Here is a 26,118-nt window from a genome sequence, read left to right on the forward strand (position 1 = left end):
GGGACCTTCAGGGCTCTGGCAGTTATGGTCGGAGGAGGCCATGAGCCCTTTGCTTTTCCACATCCCTAGTGTCTCTGAGAGTTTTGATGTTCAGGGCTCTGCTCAGACCTGGTTTGGCCCCAAGTTTCTCTTACTCTCTCCCCTCTTCTGCATCTCTCCTGCATGAAGGCCTGTTCTCATGGCATTGCTGCACTTCTTGATTCCAGCACCTTACATACTCAGTTGAACTCCTGAGAGATGCTACCAGATCTCTGTAGATAAACTTGCTCAATAAACTTGAATGATGGGTCCATTGAAATGGAGGGGAACTGAGGAAACAGCACTGGGAAGTTAATCATCTTGAACGCTTTATTGGGTTCTTGGATGATGGGAAACATGGCCACGTGGCAGCGTCCCCTGCTTTTAGCCTTTGTCACTGTGGTGGCCTTTTTGTGAAGAGCTTTGAACCCCTGTGCAGGAGTGATTATCCCTTCGGTGCACTGCCAGAGCCTGCAGAGACTTCTGCTGTGAAAGCCAGCATGTCATCTCTGATCAGCTCATTAGATATGTGTGTCCTCCTTGCTGGTTGAAGCCCAGTGCTTCATTTCTCTGTCTCTTTAGTGCTTTCTCAGTGTTAATTAAAAACTTCATTGCAGTTTGACCTTTTGCAATGCTGTGGCATAACTGAAACCGAACTGAGCCTCTAATTACGGAGGGTCTCTCCCGGCGGGCTGGGTGGATGAACTAACCGTGCACCCTGGCGTTTGTGACGGCTGACTGGCACGAGCCCTGACTGCTCCTCCTGCCCTCCCCGTGGGACCCGCCAGCCCACCTATCTGAGTATTTCACAGAAGGGTGGAAAAAGTATTGGTCTTTCGATAAAAACCGTGGTTACTCAGGAAATACTGCTTGGAAGGCAGGAGGTGAGAATCATCACCGGTTTGAGGAGGGTGGAGAAAGCAGAGCGGGAATCTTGCAGTGACTTATTGCCTACGTTATAGATCACCGCCAGCCTAAGAAGGCTGATGTGAAGGAACGGGTTTAAATCACTGGATCCTGTTAATGGCTTAGGCACTGGAGTGGGAGTATGGAGACCTGGATCCGGTTCCCATCAGCTCCGGACTGTGCAGGCTGTGGGCCCGGCGGGGCAGTCCTTGTCCCGGAGCCTGGGGCCGGAGAGTGCAAAGCACAGAGGAGGTCTCGCTACGTCCCATCCGTTGAACCGCAGCTCCCAGCTCCTTGCCCGGAGTGCTGGGACCGGGGGAAGATTCGGTGTGCGTTTGATTGCAGAGGAGTGAGGATTTGATGGGACCTACGTACCACCTCTAAAGCATTAGCCCAGCTCCTACGGGGTGTGCAGCCGTGCTCAGCAGCCTTCCCTGCGAGGAGGGCCGTGTGCCAGCCTGACTGTGCCGGCACTGCTGCCCCAGGAGCCTGTTCAGCAGGCACTTGCGTGTTGGCCAACATAGAAAATGCTGTAGAAAGTCCTGTAGGTCCCACTTCCAAATGGCGATGCCCTGCTTGCGTTTCTGCCTGGCAGGTCTCAAGGAGATACATCAGTGCTCTGCCTGCAGTCCAACCAGGTCTCAGCCCACAGCAGGGAAGGGAAAGCACCTTAATTCAAAGTCCCAAGAGGTATCCTGGCAGCCTGGGGGGGCCCGGGGGAACTGACTTAAGGCAGAACATTTCAATTCCATCAACAAAATGTTTCAAGGCAAGCCAGCCTGACCCAAAGCAAAATCTTCAGTTTCAAAACACATTTTCAAAACAAAAAATAAATTTAAAACCATGAAAAAGTTTTTGCTTTACTGTGGGATAATTCAGTTTGAAGAAACTCTGTTTTCCCTTAACAAATCCCAACCATTGTGACCAAAAATTCCTACCCGCCTCTATCCGCCAGTTACCTTGTTGTCTGTAAGCATTAACGCGATGTAGCAGTTCTTGTGGGATTTCTCGTGCCCGAGCCAATCCGAACCACTCCCCAGCAGCTATCCCAGGTATTCAGCCTGTGAACACAACTGACTCTGCTCCCGTTTGAGCTCCTTGCTAAGCGGCTCAGAGTCTTAGCGCGGAAAGTCCTGGGTCTGATCCTTGCAGACAACCAGCCAGCGGCTTTTCTTTCCAATACAGCATACCCTTCTCTGCTGAGGGTTAGAAAGTACTGGATTATCTGCTTACCACAACTAGCAAAAAAACCTGTGTCCTGATTCTTGCAGGGTGAAGCTGAGACCATAGAGGGCTGCTGCGCCTGCTGCCAGACCGGTGACGGGAAGGACTGACAAACCCCAAGTGCCCACACCAGTCCCAGTAAGTAGCTGTGTCTTGAGGTGCCTTTAGCCGTGAGGAACGGTGGGAGAGATCCCTGCAGTTCCCAGCTGCTGCTGTTCTGCTGTGCGAGGCGGGACTCGGCAGTGAGATTTGGGGCAGCAAGGACACATTGCTTCAGATGCTGAACTGTGTGAGTGGGCTTCGTTCTGGATTCAGCCTAAAGGTTTTCTCTGAGCCTGCTGAAAGTGGCCTCATCCTGGCCTGGTGTAAGCGTTCAAGGAGTCAAAGGTTGATGGATGTGCTGGGAATCTGCCATTCCCTCGTGTGCTATTGGCAATAGAAACGAGATCGCTTTGATTACACCCTGATGGGCAGATTGTGATTGTTTTGGACACGGTGGGTTTTGGCATGTTTTCGTTTCTGATTCATTGCTTATATTTCTTCTAAAAATTACATTTGCAGTTTGTTGTGAGTGAACGTGAATACGAGCGTGACTTCTAGGTAATGTAGAGGTGGTCTCTGCTCTTGACTTTCCTGGTGCACGCCCCAGAGCGAGAGGCTTCAAAGAGAAGCTGGGGAGAAGTGCTGCACATGGGGGACGTCGCGCTCAGGGCAGGCAGGCGCCTTGCAGAGCTGGGGTCGCGGTGAAGGAGGGTGCCCAGAGTTTGATCAAAACCCTCGTACTGCCTCTGCACGGGGTAAGCAGAGCATCCTCTTGAAAATGGGCTGGGAAAAAGCACGGTCTTGGTACTTCCTTGAACACCAGCAAATCGGGGCTGTGTTTCTTAGCGCTTCGATCAGGACAGAGGAGTTCCCCCATCCCCAAAAGGTACAGCAGTGTCCTCAAGCCACAATTTAGGAAGGTAACCAACTCCAGAGTGCCAACAGACATGGCACTGTCAGCACATGAGTTTTAACATCCCCCAGGCCCAGCTCGGCCAGGTAGGTTGAGCTGAAAGCACCAATTTGAAGAAGAGGTTTTGTGGAGGGATGGGAGAGGGTTTAGGGATCAGAGCCAGTGACAGCGTGACCGGGAAAATGCTGGTCCAGGAATCACTGTGGCTATTGGAAACTTGCTGTGCTTCCTGAGCAATGAAGTCAATGAAGACCTGAGCTGGGAGAGCTCTGCCTGGTGTTGTGGGAGTTTTGTTTCAGTAAGAATGGAGTAACAGGACTCTAGGTAAATAAAACCTGGAGTTTGCTTCAGCAGAGGGTGAATGAAGATTTCAGGGCGTTTTCGCAATTGTACTATGTACAACTCATGACATGAAGATGGAGGGTGTAATGTTTTCAACAGTGGACTTTCCCCTCCAGTTCCCAGACAGATGGATAAAGGCAGGTCCTCAGTTTCCAGTTCTTTACAGTCCTGGTTTACAGTCCTGGTGTAAACCAGGTCCAGGGTTTACAGTCCTGGTGTAATGCATTTGTTTTAATTGGTATCATGGTTGGGTTTTTCCTTGGGAACGTACGTAGGAGGGAGAAAAAATAAATGTGATCAGGTAGAACTTCTTATCATCCGTGTAGGAGCTCTGCTGTTGCTTGGTGTGGACCCCAGGAGATACCACGTACAGTAAATAAGGGTCCAAGAGTTGTACACTTCTTACCTTATTTGGAAATCTAATTCAGGAAACTCCAAATCACAGAGGAGTAAAGATTCGCCTGAACTTTTTCAAACCAAAATCAGGCAGTTGAAGGAGAAAGGGAATTCGGGTTTGCTTATGATTAATCTAAAACCATTTTCTGCTTCTAGCTTAATACACCTTCCCTTAGTAGTAGTGAGAATATCTTGACACAAAGCAGGACTAAAAATTCTGACATACAGATATGTTAAACAAATAAGCTGGCTAAAAACCCTTTTCTGCATTAATAAGAGAACTACTGTGCCCTAATTCCATAGACCAGGATTCAACTCAGCAAATGAAATTACAGGATTCATCAGCATTGAAGAAATGCCTTATTTTTGTAATATTCAAGACTTTTTAAAAAAGAACACTGCCAGAAGTTTTTCAAAGTTTTGGTTTTGCTGTTTGCATATTAAACAGTGCTTTCAACTATGGAGCCTTCTTTTTGTACAGGGTATTTACTGTAAGTGGAGGAAAGTGTCTCTTATCCTGCGTGCAGACTGCAGGGCCTGAACTGCAGCACCCCCTTCAATCTGTGAGTTCTTCACTTTCACAGGACTTCTGAACTCTTGAACGCTGCTGGTTGATTATTTGCTTTTTCATTTTTCACTTCTCCCTCCAATTATTGGGAGTGCACAGAATAAAGGTTGATTCCAAAGGGAGCTGTGAAACTACCTATTTCTTGGGGGCTGCAGAAAAAGCTGTGAAAATATCTGTCATTCGGGCAATTGGAGAAGAGCATTGAGAGTAACTGGAGAACTAGGAAGGCTGATGAAAATGCCCATTATTCCAGCAATGCAGGGACGGTCGCAGAAACACCTATTATTGAGTCCACCCATACAGGGTTGGAAGTGTCCGTAGTGAGAGGACACAGGGTATCCTTGGGTAGCTCAACAAAACCTGGCTGGATGAAATTTTCTGTCTGTCTTAGAAAAAAACCCAGTGTTGGAGAGGGCCATCACAGTGTCTAATCACAAATAAATCCAGCCTGTAATCACTTGCTCGGGTCATTTATCAGCTCCGGCAGTTCCTGTCCTTACAGGATTAGGACAGCGCTCGGTAGCCCTTTAAGCTACGATCTGGTAGTGACCTTCTTAGCACCCCGTGGGCCAAGGAAGGAAGCGATGTAACAGGTTTCTTAATTTAGAAAAGACGGTGCAGGTCAGGAGGAGGTCACAGGCATCGGTGCCCAGCGCAGGTGCTGGAAGGTGCGGGCTCCGGTGAAGGGCTGCAGCGTCCGGTGCGGAGGAGGTCGTGGGATGTGAACGGTGCGTTCACGGGGTTCACGATCAAGTCTAAAAAAGCCTAGCTGTGGGACCCAGTCGCCCTCTGTGACTAAGATACCTTTGTCACGGAAATGAACGGGCAGTCGGATAACTGGTGTATCTCACTATAACGTTGTAATTCTTTCCAGAGGCTCTACAGGTGTCACAAACCATCAGAAAACAATTTCAGCGCTTTAGGAGCAGCCGTAGTGTGCAAAGCCGTGAGAGCAGGGATAGCCTCCTCTCGGCTGCTGGCTCTGCTGTTTGCAGCGCTCACTTTGCAGCTCTAATGTTTCAGCAAGAGTGGGCAAGTACTTCGTGCCTGGCCCAGGCTGGCTTTGCCCTTTGTGGCTTGCTTTCTCTTTTTTTTTCTTTTTAATTTTCACTCCTCTGTAGGCAATTAGGTGGCAGGATTTCCGCAGTGTGGATTCTGACGTGTGCGTGCACACGTTCTTTATTTCTCTTCGTACTTTTGCAAGCGTGTGCTGGGAAGATTATTGAATGCAATTGTCTCACCAGCAACGTCCCTTCCCAGCGCAGGGATTACACCGGAGGAGCAGGGGAAGACGAAGTGCTGAGTGGTTCAGAGCAGGGTACGGTGCGCTCGGCTTCCTGAGCCCTGCTGCCAGCCCCCCGTGTTTCTGACCACAGACAGTCTTCTCTCTCAAGAGCGCAGTAAACTTCAGTTTTCCCCAGTGGCTTCTGTGTTTTTCAAAATCTCTAAGGAAAGGAGAAGAAACCCGAATAACCGACGCTACCCTCAGACAATTCCCACTAGATAAAACAAAGTTTGTGGTTTTGTTTAGTGATAAAAGGGACAAGAGGCTTCAGATCTGTCACCACTGTCTCCTGCGGAGCACAGACCATGGTCCTAGCAGTGAGAGTGACTGCCAGCGACTGACGTGGAGGTGCAGAAATTGGGATACGATGCCCATTCATACCATCCCCTCTGCAGATGGAGCGCTGGACACGGGTGCTGTCACCTGCAGCCCGCTTTGGCCATCGGTTACGATGCAAACTGTTGAGTCAAATAGACCTGTGTAAAATACAGAAAGAAAGAGACCCCTTCTAGGCAAACTAAGGAAGGGAGAACTGGTTAGAAAGCTGCCTGGAAAGTGGACGCAGGGTCTGGCACACCCACGCTGTCTCTCACAGACCCCAAGCTGTCCCCAGAAAATGAAAGAGGACCGTGAGGATAAGCAGATGCAAGTGTGCACACTCCCAACATGCTCCAGCAATGGGACCCTTGAGACCACCCAAAGAGGACAAATCTGTCTTGACCCTTTCTGCCAAAGTCCTGGGAATCCTGGTGCCTCTGAAGAGTTTTTCTTTTGCTATAGGCTCAGTGTGGTGAGGTCCCCTATGAAATAAGGCCATAATTCTTGTCTCAAGAGGCAGAGCTGACATGGTGACTGCAAACCGTGGATGAGGAGAAGGGTGGTCTGGGCTGTGGAGGACACAAACAGAAACTCCCTCCAAAGCTAACACTCCCCAGTCCTTATCCACAGTAAATAAATGCAAAGACCCAGTTAAAAATTCTTTCTAAGTAGTTCCCCTGGCAGGATTGCGCACATGTCTGTGCTGGAAATCATCTAATGGTGCGTGCAGTATTTGTAAGCAGTTGGCTGGAGGATGTTCCCAGACAGCTGGTTCATCTGCAACAGGTTTCATCTTGAGCAGGTTCATGCTTGCATGGTGAGAGCGGGCTGCGGAGCCCGTCTAGCAAACACGAGGTGAGAGGAGCACTCTCCTCATGCAGGGGCCCCAGTCCATGACCGCTCTCTGCAAGGAAGAGGATGAGTTTTGGGCTAGAAAAGCCACGTTCTTGGCACTAAAGTTTGTTGTGAAAACAGAGCATGTCAGGGGTTGTTTTGATTGAAGATTATTGGGAGTCATTTAGCGGTTGCGAGCACCAGGAGTGCGGTGTAACAGGTTTCCTAATTTAGAAAAGACGATGCAGGCCAGGAGGAGGTCACAGGTGTCGGTGCCCAGCGCAGATGCTGGAAGGTGAAGGCTCAGATCCTGGTGTTGGCCAGCTCCAAAGTTCTCCCTGATGTAGCCGTCCCCTCCCTTTGCCCCCACATGCATTCTGCCTATGCGGAGCTGAGCTTATCTGGCTTTGAGTGGGCACCCAAGCAGTTCCGATAAAGGATCAGGTTTTCCAGCGAGAGCCAAATCCTGGCACGCTGAGCTGCCATTCTTCACGCTGGAGCCTCACAGGGGTTCTTTGAGAAGCTGTTTCCTCATTTCTGCCCATGCCAGGCTCGCATGGCACTGCTGGGGGTGAGCTGGTGGAAGACAAGATGCTAAGTAACCCTTTATAAACAGCCTCATGCTCTGTCTCCGTGGTTACCTGTGCTTTTAAATAAGCAAATTAATTGCATCTCAACTGCTCCCAAGACAGCAGAAAAGCCGCGGTGGTTCCAGCCAGATGCCGCGTGATGGATCGCATGGCAGGCCATTGCCAGCAGCTCTACCTGGGAGACCTTCCTGCTCAGGACCTTCCAGCTGACTGTGCAGTCTGCAAGCAGAAAGTTCTGTAGCTCAGTCATTTCTTGGTATATGAGAAGAGCAGGTCATTTGGTGTTAAGGACAGTAAGGCTGAACAGAAAATCAAAAATGACTTAACTTAGCATACATGATCCAGTGGATTGTATGGTATCTAGTTTGAGATTTAAAACCGTGATAAGCCAAAAAGCCTCAAGCATATGTCTAATTTTAAACCTATAAATTCAGTCAAAACTCTTATGCTCAGAGAAAGCCAGGGGTTAATAATACCTTCCTGAGTCAACAATTAAGTTCTAGAGCTGAGCTGGTTTCTTGCGGTCAACCAAAATGTTTGATTCTTTTAAGAGCTGAGCAAGCGCTTCATAGTGAATACTGTATCTGAGAGTTAAGTTTGCTGCAAATCTTGATCTTATAAAAATGACATGTCAATTTAAATTATCTGATTTGGAGATTTTTGGTTTTTTCATTTCTGGATTTGCTTTTTGAAATGTTCTGTTTGTCAGAGCTTCTCAAGACTTGAAGGTTAATTCAGATTAAGGCAGTGCATGAATGGAAAATGTAAAATCTTTTACCGAATAACTGCTTGTGTAAGCAACAGCTGACAGATGATCACACGAGTCATTTCTTCTGCTGTGGTTAAGGATAATGCCTGTGCTCAAAGGTGACAATGCTTGCAGAATGAAACGCTAAAAGTTTCTGAATTGCTCCAGGGGAAACATCTGAGCTGCCCAGGAGCTGGTGGTCTGTCGCAGGCACGTCCCCGGCTGTCTGTGTGTGTTCATTGAGCGGGAACCCAGCTGGAGTGAATTTGTGAAGAACTCAAGGGAGTGCTCACAGGCTTGGAGTGGGGTGGCTTGTATTTATTGACACCTTAACTCCTTCTTAGAGAAACAAGCTGGTGGCCAGAAGGACTGAGGATGGGCTCTTCATGCCTGTTTCTGAACCACCAGGTCCTTACCATCTTGGCTTGTTTTCCCCATCACCTACAAGGTGTTTTCTGCCTCTCCTGTCAAGAACCTGTTGCTGCCCACTTAAGGAGTATTGCACATTATGGAGAGAAAGGCCAGGGGACAGGATTTAACGCTAGATGAAAACAGGTTGAAGTGTCTGCTTCAGGGTTCGAGTTCTCCACCACAATTTTCCCCGGTTCCCTGGCCAGGCGGCTGGCCTTCAGCCGTCAAAGTCGTCCAGTCAGCCTTGAGGAGCTGGGCCTGAATTTCTCAATTCGCACCCTCCAAAAGGGAATAGTCTTTCTGCTCCAGCTTGAACTGGTGTTACGACCATGGAAACATTCCTCCATGAGGTGCCCAGACACTGGGGACTGGAGACAACCGACTGCTCAGTGCTGCTCGCTTGCTGCGTCCTCTCCTAACCAGGTGCAGCTTTCTGGCCGAGCACCGGAGCTGCAAAGTCAGTCAGAAAGCAGAAGTCAAGGAGATGCCTTAAAATGAAAATACAAAAATAGAACTCTCTTTGCACATGTTTTCTCAGCTTCCCTTTGCAAGGCTGTATCGGCACGTGCTCAATGGGATGTGATGGCTCTGACCCTGTCAGATGCATTAAATATGATGTGAGCATGGATTTTTTTTTTTTAAGGAGAGAAATAAGGGTTAGCAGAAAAATGCAGAGAAGACAAACAGACAGATGGCCGCATTCCTTCATCAGCAGAAATCCAGGCCTGAGATTTGCTTCCAGCTTGGCTTGAATTGGGGATTATAGGAAATGAGCCAAAAATTTGCTTATTTGACTGCCCCCCTTCAGTAGCATTTCATTATCATATATGTTTCTTCTGTGAGGCACTGACTTTCGCATGCTCTGGTGTGACACAAAGACATGGCACTAGCGTAAGGGACCTTGTGCTGCCTGGAGCGTTCAGGCTGGATTCCTTTCCCCGGTGTGCTCTAACATCCAGAGGATGCTGGATGCCACGCGCCCTGCACTCATGATGAGCTGTATGGGGCAGGGTTTCTTCTAAAATCCTACCTTTTTTGTTTGCTTCCTGAGAGTGGAGGTTCAACTAAAAAAACCAGGGCCAGAAGGTCAGTAAGGGTGACCTTGGGATGTCCTGGGTAACCTTGGAGGACGGATCTGGGTCCCCAGCTTTCCTCTGGTGGAGGAGCTCTGCAGGGACGAGCGCTCTGCGACAGGCTGTTCTACCCCGTCGCAGGAGAGGGATAAACAGGGACTGGGGCAGTCTTGGTCTTTTGCTTGCCCGTTCTTTCCTGCATGCTAGGGGAAAGCCTCGTAGTCAAACCCTGAATTGTCCCTCTGCATCCTTCCCTAAAAGCTTGGTTTTGCCATGCTGCCTGGGAACCAGGTCGTGGCCCCTGCGCCCCGTTCACCTCCTGTGGACCATCTCCTCCTCCGCGTTCACCTCATCTCATTTGCCCTGTTCTGTCCCGTCTCACCTGCAGGCTGTGATTGCGGATTGAACACGTGCCTGGGTTGCGTCAAGCAGGGGACCGAAGCTGGGTTGTCCCTGGGGTTCCCCAGCAGCAGCGAAATAGCTTGGAGCCGCCGTGTCAGGGAGAGCTTAGCCCAAAAAAGGGTTGTTGGTGGCGGTGGGCTCTGCACCGCCCACTGCAGCGTGCGTGGCCGCGGAGCGGATGTATGCCTTACACTGGAGTTTCTTCCAACACAGCTAGAACCAGGAAATACGGAGATTTTGTGTGAATCCTCTTGAATGGCGGATTTACACGCCGAAGGTGCTGTACGCAATCAGGGCAGTCTCAGGCCTCTCTGAAGCTGGATGAATTGAGGGTGTCCTTAACGCCATACCCTTGAACAATGACTGTTTGTAGTTAGGAGGGTTAGTAATTACAGGAATTAGTGTTTTAAATGCAGTTATATTTGGAGAGGTAACTTGGGAAGGGAACGTTTTCCTCCCCAGCAGATCTGCTTCCCCCATGACTTCAGGGGCACACAGCTTCGTGTAATACAGTTTTGGGAGAAACATCGATAACAGAGTCTACGCACACAGGTGGAAGAACCTGTCTTACAACAGCCGAGCAAGCTACCGCTTACCAGGTGAGCTGCAGTGCGTGCGCTGGCAGCCAGCCCGCTCCGGCTGTGCGCTCGGTGGGGTTAACTTAAACCACCGTGAAGTTGGTTGCCAGCTGATGGGCTGTAAGCGATGCCCTGGTGTGGTGACCCATCACCCCGCAATAACCCAAGGGCTCTCGGTCATCTGCTTGTGCCTTCGTGTAAAAGGATAAGGCAGCTTTTGTTCTTGCTGTGCACCAAAATTCCCTCTGAATCTCAGTAGCAAATCTAGAGGGAGTGCCTCAAGAGGTGGGAAACGACCCCAGGGTCTGTGTGTGCAGGCTGAGTTTGTGAATTTTAAGAAACGCACACAAAATAAGGACAGGCAGTGTGTCGGTGGAGATGCGGAGTGGGCTCTCGGGAGCGGCGTGCTCGGTTCTGGATCCAGCAGAGGCTCCCTGTGATCAGATCCCTGCGGTGCCCCGCTCCGCGCCACGCTGAACTCAAACTGGTATTTCATTGGGCTGAGCCCTAATACCCCATGTGTCTCTGCTCTGGTATGTTAAAGAGGAGAAAATATACAAGGAAATATACCCTTTTCCTTGTCTGTTTACGTTACAACTTCCCTGAGACCTTACCTGCTTCCTATTGTGTGTAGGGTACAATGAACTGTCACTTAACTGTCTATAGTCCGGCTCAAACAGAAGCCAGTGAGGTTTGTTAGGGCAGAGAGAGGTCAGGGAGCCTGTTTAGCTGTCTCTGATGTTGTTAATTATCCATTACTTCTTGTCCTACTTCCCTTACAGGCGTTCACTGGAGTGCCTGATCCGTGGCCGCTGAGACCCATGAAAGTCCTTGTGCTGTCTTCTGGGTTGGGTGGCTCAGCCCCCGTGGTGATGCTCTGAATCTGTTCCTTGCCCGACTGTCAGTGTATTGGTCTTGCTTGTACCCCTCCTGGTATATCCAAAAAGTCTGCTTTATTCTTTTTTTTTCATTTGCTTGTCGTAGTTTTGAATGCCTTTATTATTTCTTCTTCCCTCCTCTGGCATAGGTATCTTTTGCTTATAGTCTTCTTAGCTGTCTCTGAGCACCAAGGCAGCCTGTTCATTTCAAAGAACGCTGCTTTAAAGGCAGGTTTGATCCAGACTTGTCCAATTCTTTCTTTTCCCCTGTGATTTGAAGGGCCTGAAAATATTCTTGTAATCATTTCCTCCACACATGCCCCCAAACACTCTTCGGCTCTTCTTCTAAAAATTGCATCTCTACTCCTCATGAGAAATCCTCCAAAAGCAAAGCACCACATGCGCTACAGTGGCAATTAACAGCCCACTAACGACTCGAGGAGCTTTGCAGTGATGGGCAGTAGCAGCTCACAAAGCTCATTGCTCGTGCTTACGTGGTAACCAGAGGAGGGTCCTGTGGTCTTGGGCAGCTCTGTAAGTGCACCAGCTCCTGGGCTAAAAAAACAGACACTTTTGAGGCCAGAGACAGGACAGCTTCAGCATAAAAGGGTGAAGGCGGCTCACCCCAGGATAACCCTTGAGGCAAGCAGGGTGCTCCCCTGTGCAGTCTGAGACCCAGCATTCAAGTCCCCAATGGCAAATGGACCCAGCAGGGACTTGGATGTAAGTCTGTGCTTGCCACATAAATCCCCTGAGGCCAGGGTCCTCTGCCCACCACTCAAAGCCTGCCTGTCCCACGAGCCTGAAGAAGTCAACAGGGTGCATCCACACCAGGGCATGGGCTAAGCTGAACTGCAGTGGCTGAGATGGTGGTGAATTTTGCTCAGGAGCTGGGGGATACTCTCAGAAATGGTTGCAGGGAGGCCTGTGGTTTCATTTTGGAGAGCTGGAGGGGGTCCTGGAGGCAGCCAGCTCACGTCAGACCCGTTCACCCCTTTCCTTGTGTCTCAGCAGACCTGCGGTTAAGACACCCAGCTAAAAGAACCCGTCTGGCAATGCCTCATCCTGCAACGCAGCAGCCATGCCCTCTCCTTTGGGGGCAGAGGGGTGGGTGGACGGGGGCCGTTTGCAGGCAGATGGGGTGTCAATACCCCACTACATTTGGCTGCAAAAGCCAAGGACTAAAGCCTGGTATACCAGTGCCTCAGCACTAGCAACGCCACCTCCTTCTGCAAGATGCTTCCTTTCTTCTTCAATGGTTTCCTGCTTTTCATACTCTTGAAAATGCATCTGCATTGTTTATCTGACCCTCACACGCGGTCACAGCCTTTACAGCCTCTGCCTTGGCTCCTCTTACACTTTTCAAAGCCTCTTCATCCCTGGGTCCTCTAATCTTTCCACCAGCACCCATGTTTTATGCCTTGGTTATGCCTCCCTTCCTTTTAATTAATTTTTCACACTACCTTGCTTGTCCCTGTTGCCCTCTTTTATTTAATTTATTGCTCACTAGCCATCATAACCCCTGGGCAAGCCTTTAATTTATCTTTTCCTGAGTCCCATCGCCCCCCTCTGTCCTTTCCCTTTATTGATTTCTCCAGTTTGATTTCACCCTGCGCTTGCCAGTGTTGTTTCCTACTCTTCCCTCCCCCTCAAAATTGCTTGGCTGAATTTCTCCCCGCATTAGTGACCTTGCTGCCTTGTAATTCCTGGCCCAACGGGGCTGAGATTGCTGTTTGTTGGGTCCCCACCTTGCTTGTGCTTAGTTTCCACCCCCACCTCCAAGTGGCTCGGAATTAACTCTCAGTAATTCCCGTCCAGGTTGCCGTGATAAGGAAACGGTCCCTTTCCAACGAGCCTCTTCCAAACCTGGGGGCTTTGATGGCCGTAGCCTGGCGTGGCTGCCCCGCTGAGCTGCCTGCAGGCCGCCCGCCGCTCTCAGGAGCAGGGATGGACTCGTTGGGTCGGACTCCACCGGGTTTCAGCTCTGAGCAAGGGGAGAAGTTTGTGCTCTCAGCAGCTCTTCATTCCTGCCGCTATCCTGGAGATGGGAAAGTGCAGCTGTACCTGCCCTGGAGAGACCTTGGCTGCTCACGGCCCAACTCTCTTTCTGTTCTGAAGTTTTTTCCTGGTCTACATTTAAATGGTGGGGATATTGTGGAAGGGGAGACAGAATGAATGACTTTTCTTCTGTCTTTTAGCTGTCCCCTGCCCGCCACTGCCCAGCTCACAGGAGCTGGGTGTCCGCAGGCTCGGGCAAAGAAGGAACCTTCAGCTTTGCTCTATTGTTATGAAGAATTGAATGCTCTTATTTACGATCCATAAATTAATGGTCCATTTACTTACAGACCGGTTCCTGCCATTACCACAGTGGGTTTGGAAAATAAATTACTGCAGATACACAGGTTATTTTGTCATCTGTAACAGTGTGATTTGTGAGCTGAGCCCAAAAGTGGGAGAGGGTCAGAGGTGGGAACCATATGTTTTAACAAACGCACGGCAAGGCAAGATCTAGAGCTATTACCTGCTTTACTGTAGAACAAGCGTAGGACATGGGTGTGCTGTGGCTCAAAATTGTGATTATCTACATTCAGTTGCCTGAGCTGTCCATGCTAAAAAATACTCTGGTTAGATCTGTGCTCATATACGTGGTGTCCATTTTCATGGGACATCGTGTAACTGAGCTGGTTACATCACATGAAGGACCAGAGTGTATAAAGGATGAGTTTGAGGCTGTCTCTAGCAAAGGACGTGTTTGGATATATCACCGCCTGTCTCCCAGGCCATCAAATTGTTAAGCCCTTGAGTATATCAGTCCTGGGATGTTATCACCATATGGGAAAAGGGGAAATACAAAGGGCATTGCATGGGCCGTGTAAAGCTTAGAAGGTCTCAGATAGGCAGCGGCGGAGACGGCTGGGCTCCAGGGCACGGCGGGTGTGGATTGCACAGGTCTGCCCAGCTTGGCAAGGGCGGCACCCTGGCGAGGGAAGGTCCCGTAGGTACCCCTGAAGGTCCGCCCCGAGAAACTAATTGAACGTTGTTGGTTTAATTGGGAGGTTGGTTATAAATACTTGTAATTCCGCAGTGAGGTATTGGCATGGTTATGTTTGCCTGGGAAGTAAAATATGGGAGCTATATCATTGAAATAGTCTGTCTGCCCCGGGTGGAGCTGGCTGCTGCCTTCAGCAGACGTTTGTAGGATGGGCCCCGAAAAGTGGGAATTCAGCTCCAGCCTAAGGCAGACCTTCCTCCCTCCAGCGTGGGCTGAAGTTAAATGCTACAGCCCTTTGTTGGACTAGTTTATTCCATTGATTTTATTCTATTAATTCTCTTTTATTTTTTCTCTTTTTCTTTTTAGTTCTTCCTATTTTCCATTCTCCCTTCTTCATTTGAGTTTGATATCATAGATAGGATCATCCTACGAACTCTGAAGGTAGGTCATTTTCCTGATGCTTTCAGGGAGATCCGTAGGTGTCTGTGAAGTACTGACCCTTTTTCCAAATTAAGAATCTCTCCTGGTCCATCTTCAACAATTTTTATCATTACAAGGGAAAAGTAGACCAGCTTCCTGCTACCTCTGTTGCTTTATATCTACAGACACAGAAATATCCTTTTTTAATGTAGGAAGGGGCCCCCACCCTACCCAGTTTACAGCAGTTTGGGCTGGGAGATTTTTTTTCCCAACCCATAAAAGGAAACTTTTAAAGATGATTAAGACCATTTGGGTGGTCAGTCAGTGATACAGCCAGATCCATTAGATGAGACTTGAGATTGAAACCTAGATGTGCTTAAATACGGTTTAATTTTAGGTAGTCCTGCGAGGAGCAGGGAGTTGGACTTGATGATCCTTACGGCTCCCTTCCAACTTGAGATATTCTATGATTCTAAATCGCTACAGGAATATAAACAGAGACAGCTCCCTTTGTCATTGCAACTTGGTCAGGCTTAAAAACTAGAGAACAAAGATCTGTACTTTCCTGTTAGAGCTAGAAAAAGGGGCTTTTGCTTTATTTTTTGCCAAGGTTGTATTGAGACAGTAACTGACAGACAAGAATGCATAAAGGTTTGGATAATTTATCTTCTGTTGTGAATTGTGGTTCTTTTGTGAAATACCCCAGGCCCCTCCGCTTGGTGATTGATTCAATACATCTGCCTTCCCCTGTGAATGACATCTCTTCTCATCTCCATAGGCTCTCTGCAAATAAGGAGCTATAAATAAACAACAATATCTGTATTTGCAGGGGGTGGAAAGCTGCACTGAAGCTTTTCCTTTGTACGTTGTAAACAAAAACGGACGATTAAGGGATGCTGCAAGTCAAAGCCGTGCAGAAATCAGGAACACACACAGATGCTGCTTTGTGGCACATGAAACCTACAGTATTGTAAAAGCATGTGATATTATTTTGTAGTTTGAGGACAAAGCGTGTAAGGGCGTGGAGAGTTTATAATAAGGAACAGCCAAGCCTTTCAGTCAGCTTTTTCTTTCTCATGCCCACAAGCAGAGTATAAAGGTTGGCATTCGTGGGCCTGGAGGTTCAAGGCTCGATGGGCTGGCGAAAGCGATGCAGGGAGCGGGGGGTGAAAGCCTCCACTGCTTGCTGGCCCTGGCTGGCCCGGGGCTGGAGGAAGCTGCAGTTGCCTTCACTGGCTGTGGAAAGTCCGCTGGCACCCACCTGCGGGGAGATTTGGGGAAAAAGCTTGTTGTAGGGCCTCGGTGCTGTGAGCTGAAGGTGAAAGCCTGCGTAACGCCTCCTGTATACTGTATGCAATGATACAGAGAGGATTTAAGGGTTATACCTAATGTAGCAGCGTTAATTGGAGCCGCTGGAAAGTTTGATGAGCAATGTAAAATTTGGGTTCTCCTCTGATTTCTGGCTTTAGGACTCTGTGATGAGGGAATTCCTGCAGGCATCCTGCTCCTGTGGGTACGGCTCGTGGGCACGGGAAGGTGGTTCCGTGGCTCACCGCCCGGCTGGAGACCTTCCCGGGGCCACTGGGGCAGCACGCAGGGCTGGCAAACGCTAGTGTGGCAGTTCCCGTTTGCTTTAGAAGGATTTCCCAACCAATGGGCTATGAAAAGTGCCTAATTTTGTGTCAAAAGAATCTGTTTTAACATTTAACCCACAGCTGTTCCACTGGGATTTTCCAAATCAGGCTCAGACAGTGTTGCTGGCTACTTTGCAGTGACCTGCCAGACTCTTCAGGAGTGCTGCTCGCTCTGCACTGCAGTCGCAGACTCATACGAGTTGCTCGTGGCTATGGATAAGTCAACGGTGAATGTTTTAATCGGAGAGGGGGGCTGGTCTTCTCTCAGTCTCGGTATCTGGCACATGGGTTTTTATTCAGATGAGCATTAGTTCAAAAGCTGAAGGTCAGAGGCATGCCTGGCTGTCCAAAAGGTCCTGGATTAATTCGTGGCACAAGCCCAAATACTGGGGCCATCTGCCTAGATGTAGTGGACCTCAGAAGTAAAACCACGCAGCATTGTTTTTATTTCTTTGGAGAAGTAATCGAAAGCAAGCTCAGCCCTGTTTGCCTCAAAGCAAGTGCTGGTGAAGGTGCTGTGAGCGGGGCCAGGACAGGAGCCTTGCAGGATGAGCGTGTCGGAGTTGTCCCGCTCGCAGCCAGCTGCCAAGTCCCTGGCGCTCAGTTAAGAGTCTTTCTGTGACTTTATAAGACTGTTTTGCTAGGAGAAATGACCCCAGAAAATGGTTCCCTGAGCTTTTCTTTAGGGTGGTGGCATTTCTTCCTCATAAGCATTTTTCCACAGAGCTGTCTCCTCGGTAGGCTGTAATCCATAGATCAGAAGCTCCATCGCAGAGCCGCATGTGGCACAAAAATCCTTCACCATCTCTTATCAGCATCTAATTCAATTGCAAGAGAAAACAAAGCCACAGGAGGGGCTCTGCCAGCTGCCGCTGCTGTCCTGTTTGCCCTTTGTCTGTCCTTTCAGTCCTGCCTTTTAAACTCCTAATGGTGGCATCCAGAGCGAGATGTCACACTGTAGCAGGCAGGGACCTGGCTGGCGTCAGCTCTGCGTGCAAACTGGTAAAGCATCGCTTTGAGACAGCACTGCTTGGAGCGCAGCAGAGCAGGCACGGCACCTCAGATGCGAGATGGAGCGGCCGGTGTTGTGGTGTCTGCGCTGGAAACCTTTTGTGAAGGCCAGACAGGGAGTCGAGATGCAGCTCCTGCCTCTGGCCCTTCCCCTGAGCCCCCACCACAGAGCTGCAGGGGGGCAGGGAGTGCCCTGATGGCTAAACCCAAAGTCCCTGCAGCCTGAAAGCCTCTGCTGGGACTGATGCTGCAGCAGCCCCAAGGATGGCAGCGGGGCTGAAGAAGAGCATGAGGTCCGTGATCGTGACCTGACATCGCCTCGTGCTACAAAAATAGGATGCTTCCTACTGCACCCCAACCCGGCTTCTGATCTGGTCGGTGAGACCTCACGCATGCCTACCGTTCTCTGTTCCTCAGTCCCTGTGGTCTGCCTCACCTCATTTCACTTACAGAAGTATTTCTACAGTGTCTACAGTAGCGCGTCGGTCCCTAGGGCATGTTTCGGGCTTCTTTGCCTTCATCTTTTGTAGCCTCTGTGCCCACTACCACAGTGCCGGAGCTGCCTTACTGGCGCAGTGAAGCTCATTCTCAGGCAGCAGCATCGCCAAACTGGAAGAACATCTGCCTGTATTCAGCTGACTTGTATTTTCTTCTTAAGCCTTGGTATTAATATCAAACTTGCAAAATTGCAAGTTTTTAGGTTTTTACAGAGACGCTGCTCTTTGTGTGACAAGACAGCTGATGGAATTCTTAATACCACAGGTGCTGTGCTGCCAATCCATCTAAAGCTGCACTGTATTAGCACTCTGATATCAGAAATATCCCTCCTGATATCAGAAATATCCCTCCAACGGAGAGCTTTGGAAAGCAGAGCGCATTGCCTTTATGTCTGGGCATGTGTACGCACGCTGCTTTTCTGGCTTCGTGTTTGAATTTGCAAAGAATCTGTCACATCAATAATGCCTCCTATGAATTTGGATATTAGTGTGAAAAAAAAAGAATAACGTCCCATTTCCGAAAATGTCAGGCTGCAAGACGGCCGCCGAGGCACGAGGAGGGGCCAGGGCCAAGGTGGCCGTTCACAGCTGTCCCCGTTGGGTTGCGTCTGCAGAACTAGGGGACACTCAGTACCTGCCGGCCCCATCCGATGAAGATGCTCCCTTCTTTTTCCTCTACCCTCTCCCATGTTCTTCTTCCGTACTCATATTCTCCCTTTCCTGGTGCGAGACAAGGCCATGGGCAAATGTGGCCGTAGTCAGTCTGGGGTCCTGAGCCTCCCCAGAGTTTGGGGACCCTGCCTGGCGCGGGGGTCCTGTATCCAGACCCTCTTCCAGGGGAGACAGTGGAAGGGATGCATGGACGTCTGAAGTGAGATTTGGGCTGGTAGCTAGACTACCGTTTTTTTAGTACCAATAATCTGCTTTCTGTTGGGCCACTTCTATTTTTCAGTTCTAAAAATAACCCAGAACAGTAGGCAGGAAACAAAATGTATAATTTATAAAGTGAAACTGTTGTGGTTATTGTGGACGATAACATTTTTGGAAAATTCCTTTCTTTCTCACTAAAATTCTCGATAGTGAACAAACAGGCTGGTTTTTCCCCACCTTGTTCCCATCGGCAAACACAGCTTAGTTCAGGGTAAATCCTGCTCATCCCTCCACGATTCATCGTTCCCTCACCCTGTACCAGATCCATCACTTCTCTCAGTATCTAAAGCCAGGAGCACGGCTGGGATGAAGGGCTGGGGAGGGAGGGACGCCTTGCTCTGAGAACTCCAGCTGCGATGATGGAGCAGCGTTCAGTGTGGTAGGAGCAGTTAGGGAAAAGCATGCAAGTGGATAAATATGCAATATGTTATGTGAAGCAACTTGGTGATTCTCAATTAATACCCTAATTGCCTGGTTTTTAATTATTGACTCCAAAATTACCGAGCTGAGTTGCAAATGCTATGGAATATAAAATTGAAGGACTCTTTATTGACATTTTGGAATTACAAATTATGTTTGTTGTGAAAAAATGAGAAACTGTCTGTTTAATTGGTTGTAGGTTGCAATTTGTGTGCACTTAGGTAAGAAAAATACAGCTATCTAGGGGATCGTTAAAGATCACTTTCCTTTGAGTCAGCAAAGTTCAGAGCTGGGGAGGAAACAGATCTATATTCCATAAAACTTCAAACGAACACGTAGCTCGATCCGAGGGATTGCTCTTGGCAGAGTGAGAGATGCGCTGACTCGGGCGGGCTAGTGGCGGGATGGGCAGAGAGAGGAAGAGGGAGCGTTTGGGCTTTCAGACCTCAAAAAAAAAAAGCAGAGTATCTCCTAGCCAAGGTGGCCTGACCTTGCTTTGCATTGCCGTCTGAAACGTGGGGCCTTCTGAAACTCCTCTGGGCCAGGAGAAGTTTCTGGCTGCCAACAGTAATTTGGGATTCACGTCTCCTAAAAAATAGATGTCAAAGGCTGACATGCTTATCCAGAATGCCCTCTGGTCTGTAGACGAAAGCAGTGATTCCTCCCATCTTGTGTGGATTTCCCTAGAAAAGGGAAATCTAAACTGTCTTTGCCTAAAGCAGCTCGTGTTTCCTGTACGCGTGGAGGAAAGCGAAGGCCAGCGCACGGAACGAAGCTGCGACACCTGCTGAAGGCACTGGGGGAAGGTGAGGTCTCCGGAGCAGAACTGCCTTGGTCCAGGTGCCCAGCACAAACAGGCACGTGTCTCGGCACGCGGCCGGGGTCTCTGCTCTCCAAAACAGCTTCCCCCAGGAGGGAAACGTGATGCTGGTGTCTTTCTGACAAAGCCCTTGGAAAAACACCACTGAAAGCTTGCTAGTGCAGAAAGACTCGTTAACACCATTAATTAGAAGTGAAGCTTATACTCCAGGCGGCAGAAGCCTCTGGAGATTAAAGATCAACATTTAGACTAAGAAGGGGCTCTACTCTTCCTCATTTGATGAATCACAATTTTTGGCACAGGATTTCTTTGCAGAGAAGGAAATTGGGGCTGTCCAGTGTCATCATTTTCCGTTGGTGAGGAGGAGGAGGGAGATGCTGAGGGGATAGATGTGAGAGCATGGCAAGGGATGGATGTGAGAGCACGGCAGTGAAATGAGGGGATGTGGGGAAGCGAGCAGGGAGAGCCAAGGAAAAGGCGTACGTGAATAGAAACTTGGGTCTCGTGACTGCCTGCCCCTCTACAGCACGTTGCCTCCTTACGTCTCCGTACCAAGAGTGTCTCCGTGTGCCAGGTGGGTATGGCAGGGTCCTGCCTGCGTCTCCTGCCTGCGCTGCATCTCTGCAGCGTGGATGTTCTCTCCTTAAACGATACCTGTGGTCTGCTAAGCGCAACAGGAGGTGGGGTGTCTGCCATCTCCACCTTGTCACCAAGCCATCTCCCGTCCTGGTGAAAATTAAGGTGATGCTGAGGTAGAAGGCCCTCATCTTCTGCTGGTGTCAGTTGCTGTAGGTCTTGCAGCGTGAGCAAGACAGATCCACCCTGCCCAAACCCGTGCAGCTCTCCTGGGGTCTGTGGAGTGGTGTCCCCTGGCCTCTGACTCTGCTGCACTTTTAAGGGCTTGTAACTGCAAAATGAATGGCGGTGTTGGAGCAGGATAGGAAAGGTCAAAGCTACGGCCCTCCGTACAGTACTGTGCCGTGGCCAGTGCTGGGAGAGGCCACCAGGCGCTCTTCCAAGCGGTGGAGCAGGTGATGGAAGGAGGGGTTGCTCATACGGTGTGCACCAGGACGCTGTTCTCCTGCAGTCTTTTCGCTCACTGATTGGTTTTGCGAGCTCGCAGAATAGTTTGCCTCTTTGGGCTCCATTTTCATGATCCTTCCGGCCATCTCTGCATCTGTCTGGATGTTGGGGCAGAGCATCGCCTGTGTACCACTGCACCCAACGCAGGGGTGTGCGTGAACGTTTAACCTCTGATCCTGCACCCCTAAAGTCAAAGAGGGCTTTGCCATTGACTTCAGTGTGTGTTGTATCGAGCCGCAGCTGGAGAGTGTTAAATCTTTACCATCCCACTGCAACTGCCTCTAAAACAATATAATTAATAGTAATACCTCCTGCCCCAGGCTGAGATTTAGTTGATGAGCAACTCTTAAGTTTCTCCTGTGATTTTTTTTTTCTATTTGGTTTAACCAGATCTAATCAATGCTATAAAGGGCAAAGCGGCAGTATTATGAATTTATCGTGGGAGCAGCACAGCAAACAGCCTATCAGTTTGCAGTTTGCTGACCGACGCTACAGATAATCAGCGTTTTTCACTCTCTTTGCAGGGAAGTCCTGCAGAGTACGATACATCAATAATGCAATGATCGTAGGATTTGATGGGAAGTCCACCTTTCATTGATTTCATAGCTCTCCATAGTGGAAACACTGGGGTTTTTGTTCTACAGAACAAAAATAAAAAGGGTGACTTTTAATTCAAGTTTTTTAGGTTAAAAATGATTTTTCAGTGCAAATTGTCATAGAAAGTATTTTATTTCGAAGCTGTCATGTTTTTAACATGGAGAATGAAAGCTGTAACATTTACTGAGAAACAGTAAATTGTAACTTGGGGTCTAAGAAAAAGGGCGTAGTGAATATATTTTTCTACAGGCTGTGATTTTGTTTCACATGTTTCACGGAAAACCCTTTCTACTTCTGACCCGCTGCCCTCCGGCGCTGTCAAGCAAGGGGTAATTTTCTAATAGATTTGAGAGGACTCCTTTGCAAGGCCGTGCTCCGTGCAGCGGCCGTTTGTCCTGACCCGGGCGGTGTGTCTCGCTCCCCAGAGACTGCTGCGAACATTCCAGCGAACACTTGTGCATCTCATTTGGAAGGATCTCTTTGCACAGCACACGCTTATTTTTCAAGGGCAAAATTTGCTTTCAAGCCCCGCCAGAACAGCGTGGGCTGCCAAAGATAAGAGTGACAAATTGGCACGCGGGGAATAAACTTGGGTCCTTGAACGCCATCGCCATACCCAGCCTTTCCTCAGATGAAACACAAACGGGGCACAGCGCTTTCGCAGAGCACAGCTTATTAACTGCCCTCCTTAAGATGCTGAAAACACTTGCCTCGTTTCCCTAACAAGACGGTTCACCCCGTCCCCCCATCCTTAGTGCCAGCCTGTGCCCCCGCAGCCTTTCTCCTCAGCCGGTTCCTACTTACCCACCTCCTAATGAGCACTAATTGCTTCGTCTCTTGGGTGGCCAGGCTGGAATCCCCTCTGGGTCCAAGCATGGGCTTTCGTGCCCCCATGGCACAGGCAGGAGCCTGAAGCGGGGCAGCCCGTGATGCCCGAATCCGGCATCTCTGGCAGCTCCCAGCCCCGGGACAGGGGTCAGCAGGAGCGGGCAGGAGCGCTCCCGGCCGCGGGGAAAGGGAGCGGATCCAGTTGCTGCTAGCAGCGACCTCCGACGTTTCGCAGGGGTGGGAACAACTGGCTTCAGCGGAGACCTCTCCAAAAGCTGCCGTCTCCTGGCTCAAACAGCCAAAAGGAGCCTTGCCCAGGAGATTTCATGGATTGTGCCTACAGAAAGATTTTTTTAAGCCTCTCGCTTTGAGCTGGGCTTTTCCAGAAGGGAGTTATTAGCTGCTTGTTGTGCCTTCTCTGCTCAGGGCTGGATCTGGGGGAATCCCAGCAGCATCCTTTCATTCAAGACCAGCCCTGGGGCAGCAAGGAGCAGCCTCGGGATCCCCTCAGGAGGGTACCCTGGCGTGTCCCCAGGCACGTCCCTCGTGTCACCGCGGTGGAAGAGGGCCTGTTGGCCTTCGCTGGGGCTCTGGCTGTTGAGGAGAGCCTCAGACATGCAGCTGCCCATTGAGCCATCTCCCGATGATGCTGTTCGTGGGTAGTGGGACAGTCGGGGTGGAACGCACAAATATTTGCTCTGTCGAGAAGCACTCGGCAGCCTGTGGGCAAATATTATCAGAGCAGTGAGTAGCAGTGACTCTGTTAATACAGTCCTGGAGATACGGGCACATCCTCTGCCGGCAGGAGTGAGTCCTGGGCCGGGCAGAGCAGCCTGTGCCCAGGCCAGCTGAGGTCAGGCTCCCCGCTGTCCCCGCAGAGCCACGCGCAGTCCCTCGGTGGGTGATGTGTGTCCTTGGGGGTCAGAGAAAATACATCTTTCTTGCTTCTTCAGCCCCTGAAGAAATAGCCACGCTGGGTCTGCATTGCCCCTGGAAATGCCTGTAGAGGAGATAACCCCCAGAAAGAGACACCCCGCTGATTTCAGCTGGGGCTCCGCAGGGTGCAGAGCCACTCCCCTCTGTTGGTCCATGGTTTTCCCAGTACGTCACTGGGCAGAGGGTGGTATCTGCGTGCAGCGGCGTGGCCGGGGTGGGACGCGGGACGACAGGCGCAGGGAGCCGGGGGTGACCGTGCGCTGGCCTCGGTGGGAAGCCGGTGCCTGTCCGCGCCTCCGGCTGGGCAGGGCCAGAGGCAGCTCGCTGCTGGCGTGAGAGGAGGAGCAGCGGGGAGGGCTCGTGCACATCTCGCTCTGTAGCAGTCGCACCAAAGGAGGAAACTTGGGTTTTAGTGAGAGGGTTTGCAATATCTCTGTAGCACGCAGATCGATAATATGATGCGCAGCAGCTGCTATCAGTAAAGTGTGTCGACGAGCCTCATTAACGTTGGCTTATGAATGCAGTTGAGTGTAATTGTTCACTGTACTTAAAAACCAGAACCGGGAGAAATTGCCAGAATATATCCTCTGGGTGTGAAATGCCGGAAATAATGGAGCTGAGGGGTAGACATTCATGTTTAGAGCAGTGTAAAAAGAGCAGGGCTGTGATTTAAGGAGGTAAATAAAACATTTCACCTGGTGCTGTGGTTTTACAGAGACAGTCAAGTGCTTACAGCTTCTTCTGCTCGCCTGTGAAGCGTGCGGTGGAGGCAGAGTGGCAGAGGAGATGGACTGTGCTGGGCTGGGCTTCCCGACCCTGGGGTCCCCAGCTAGCATCCCGCAGCAGGCTGGCATCTCCCACAAGTGCAGTGTTAACCCACTGCCTCCGAGCCATGGGAAGGTGTCCCTGGGGCTGGATTTCCTGAAGAAGAAGCCTGGAGGGATCTCTCGGGTGGTGGCATCAGCCCATCACCGTCGCTCCACCAGTGCTTCTGCCTCCTGGTGTTCGCGCACAATCTAACCCAGCTTTGGCCAGGACTGAGCCTGGGAACCTGTGTGTGATTAAAGTATCTCTTTCAAAAAGAAATGCAGTTAAGATGTCAACAGTCAAAGGCTCCCTTGCCCCCCTTGTCACTTGTGCCAGTGGTTAATCATTTCCCTGTTAAAATTTGTGCCCTTTATCTCATTTGAATTGGTCGGGCTTTGGCTTGCAGCCATTTATTCCTGTTCTGTCTTTACCGTTTTGATTAAAGAGCCCTTTCGTATCCGGTATTGTCTGCAGATGAAAGTTCTTACACAGAGTAATCACATCACCTTCCCATCTCCTTTTTGATAAGCTAAACAGAACAAAGTCTTTAATTTTTTCTTTGTCAAGCATTTTCTTCAACCCTTGAATCATCTTCGTGGCTGTATTCTGCAATTTCCCCCTTTTTTTTAAATCTGTAAAATTTGGACGTTGAATTGGGTGTTTAAGTTTTCAAACCAGAAGGGGAAAAGTCCTGCCAAGCCTCAAGCCCTGAGCATGGAGACTTGCCCACCATGTGGCCTGGATCTCACCCTCCGCCGCGCAGCCCCCGACCTCCAAGACCCCCGCAACGCTTGTTGAGCAGGAAGCCCCCGGATGCCCGGGATTTAGGATCCCAGGGGCTGGCAGGAGGATGCAGCACAGGTCTGAGCAGAGTCCACATCTTCAAACCAGCCCACAGCAAGCGCCGTCGAGGTCCACGTTGCTCTCTCTGACTGAGATCAGTGTCTGGTCCCACCTGCCTGTGCTGACCCATCAGCGTTGCTGTTCATCGCATGATCACACCCATCGACCCTCTTGGATGAGGAGACGCTGTACAGAGCAATTCTTCACAGCGAGCAATCTGAGTCTGGGTTAACAGCTCAGCGCTGGCTCTGCTCCGCTGAAGCCAACTGTAAAATCCCAGCCTGTGTTCCCCTCGTTGAAGATGCAGAATGAATCTCAGTTTAAAATAACGTCAACCCATTTATTTAATGCCTTTGTTAATAAGCCCCTGGAGAAGACTGTGGGTCAACACCTGGCTCAGTTTTGGCAATATCATCTTGAGCTGAGGTCTTCTTAAACTGAATCAGTGTGGGTTACTCACCAGTTGTTATACGACCTTTTTTCACGTAACGAAGCCAGGACAGAGACAGCATCTCCTTTCTGATCTGGTGCCCCACCAAACTCCCCAACCGTGTCTCTTTAATCCTTCCTGGAAAGGCCAGCTCAGGATCAGGCTAAATGCAAGTACACACAGGCGTTTATATTGATCTGAACTTCATTTCTCCTAGCCTTGCTCCCTGGTGCTTTCATGGCATTATTTCTTTCCCTTGGTTGTTCTGGGGACGTGCTGTGCTTGCAAGGGTGGGTTCAGACAGGCAACGCCAGTGAGGAGGTGTTTGCCCAAACCTGGACCGC

The 26,118-nt window shown here is 49.9% G+C and overlaps 1 protein-coding gene across 6 annotated transcripts in view; it reads left to right on the forward strand.

Annotated features, from left to right (window-relative positions):
- The window catches only part of RALY (RALY heterogeneous nuclear ribonucleoprotein), a 140,339-nt gene that overhangs the window by 47,665 nt on the left and 66,556 nt on the right, over window positions 1–26,118 (forward strand). For 3 of the 6 annotated variants that reach the window (XM_072879160.1, XM_072879161.1, XM_072879159.1), the window contains one exon: window positions 2,196–2,286. The exons of 1 other annotated variant lie outside the window; for it this stretch is intronic. The gene's annotated coding sequence lies outside the window, so the exon portion shown is untranslated. Of the gene's footprint in view, window positions 1–2,195; window positions 2,287–14,884; window positions 14,960–26,118 lie in introns of all 6 variants that reach the window. 2 more of the 6 variants (XM_072879162.1, XM_072879163.1) reach the window with 1 other exon arrangement.

The sequence above is a fragment of the Ciconia boyciana genome, chromosome 14, assembly GCF_034638445.1.
Source record: "Ciconia boyciana chromosome 14, ASM3463844v1, whole genome shotgun sequence".
Classification (NCBI taxonomy): Eukaryota; Metazoa; Chordata; class Aves; order Ciconiiformes; family Ciconiidae; genus Ciconia; species Ciconia boyciana.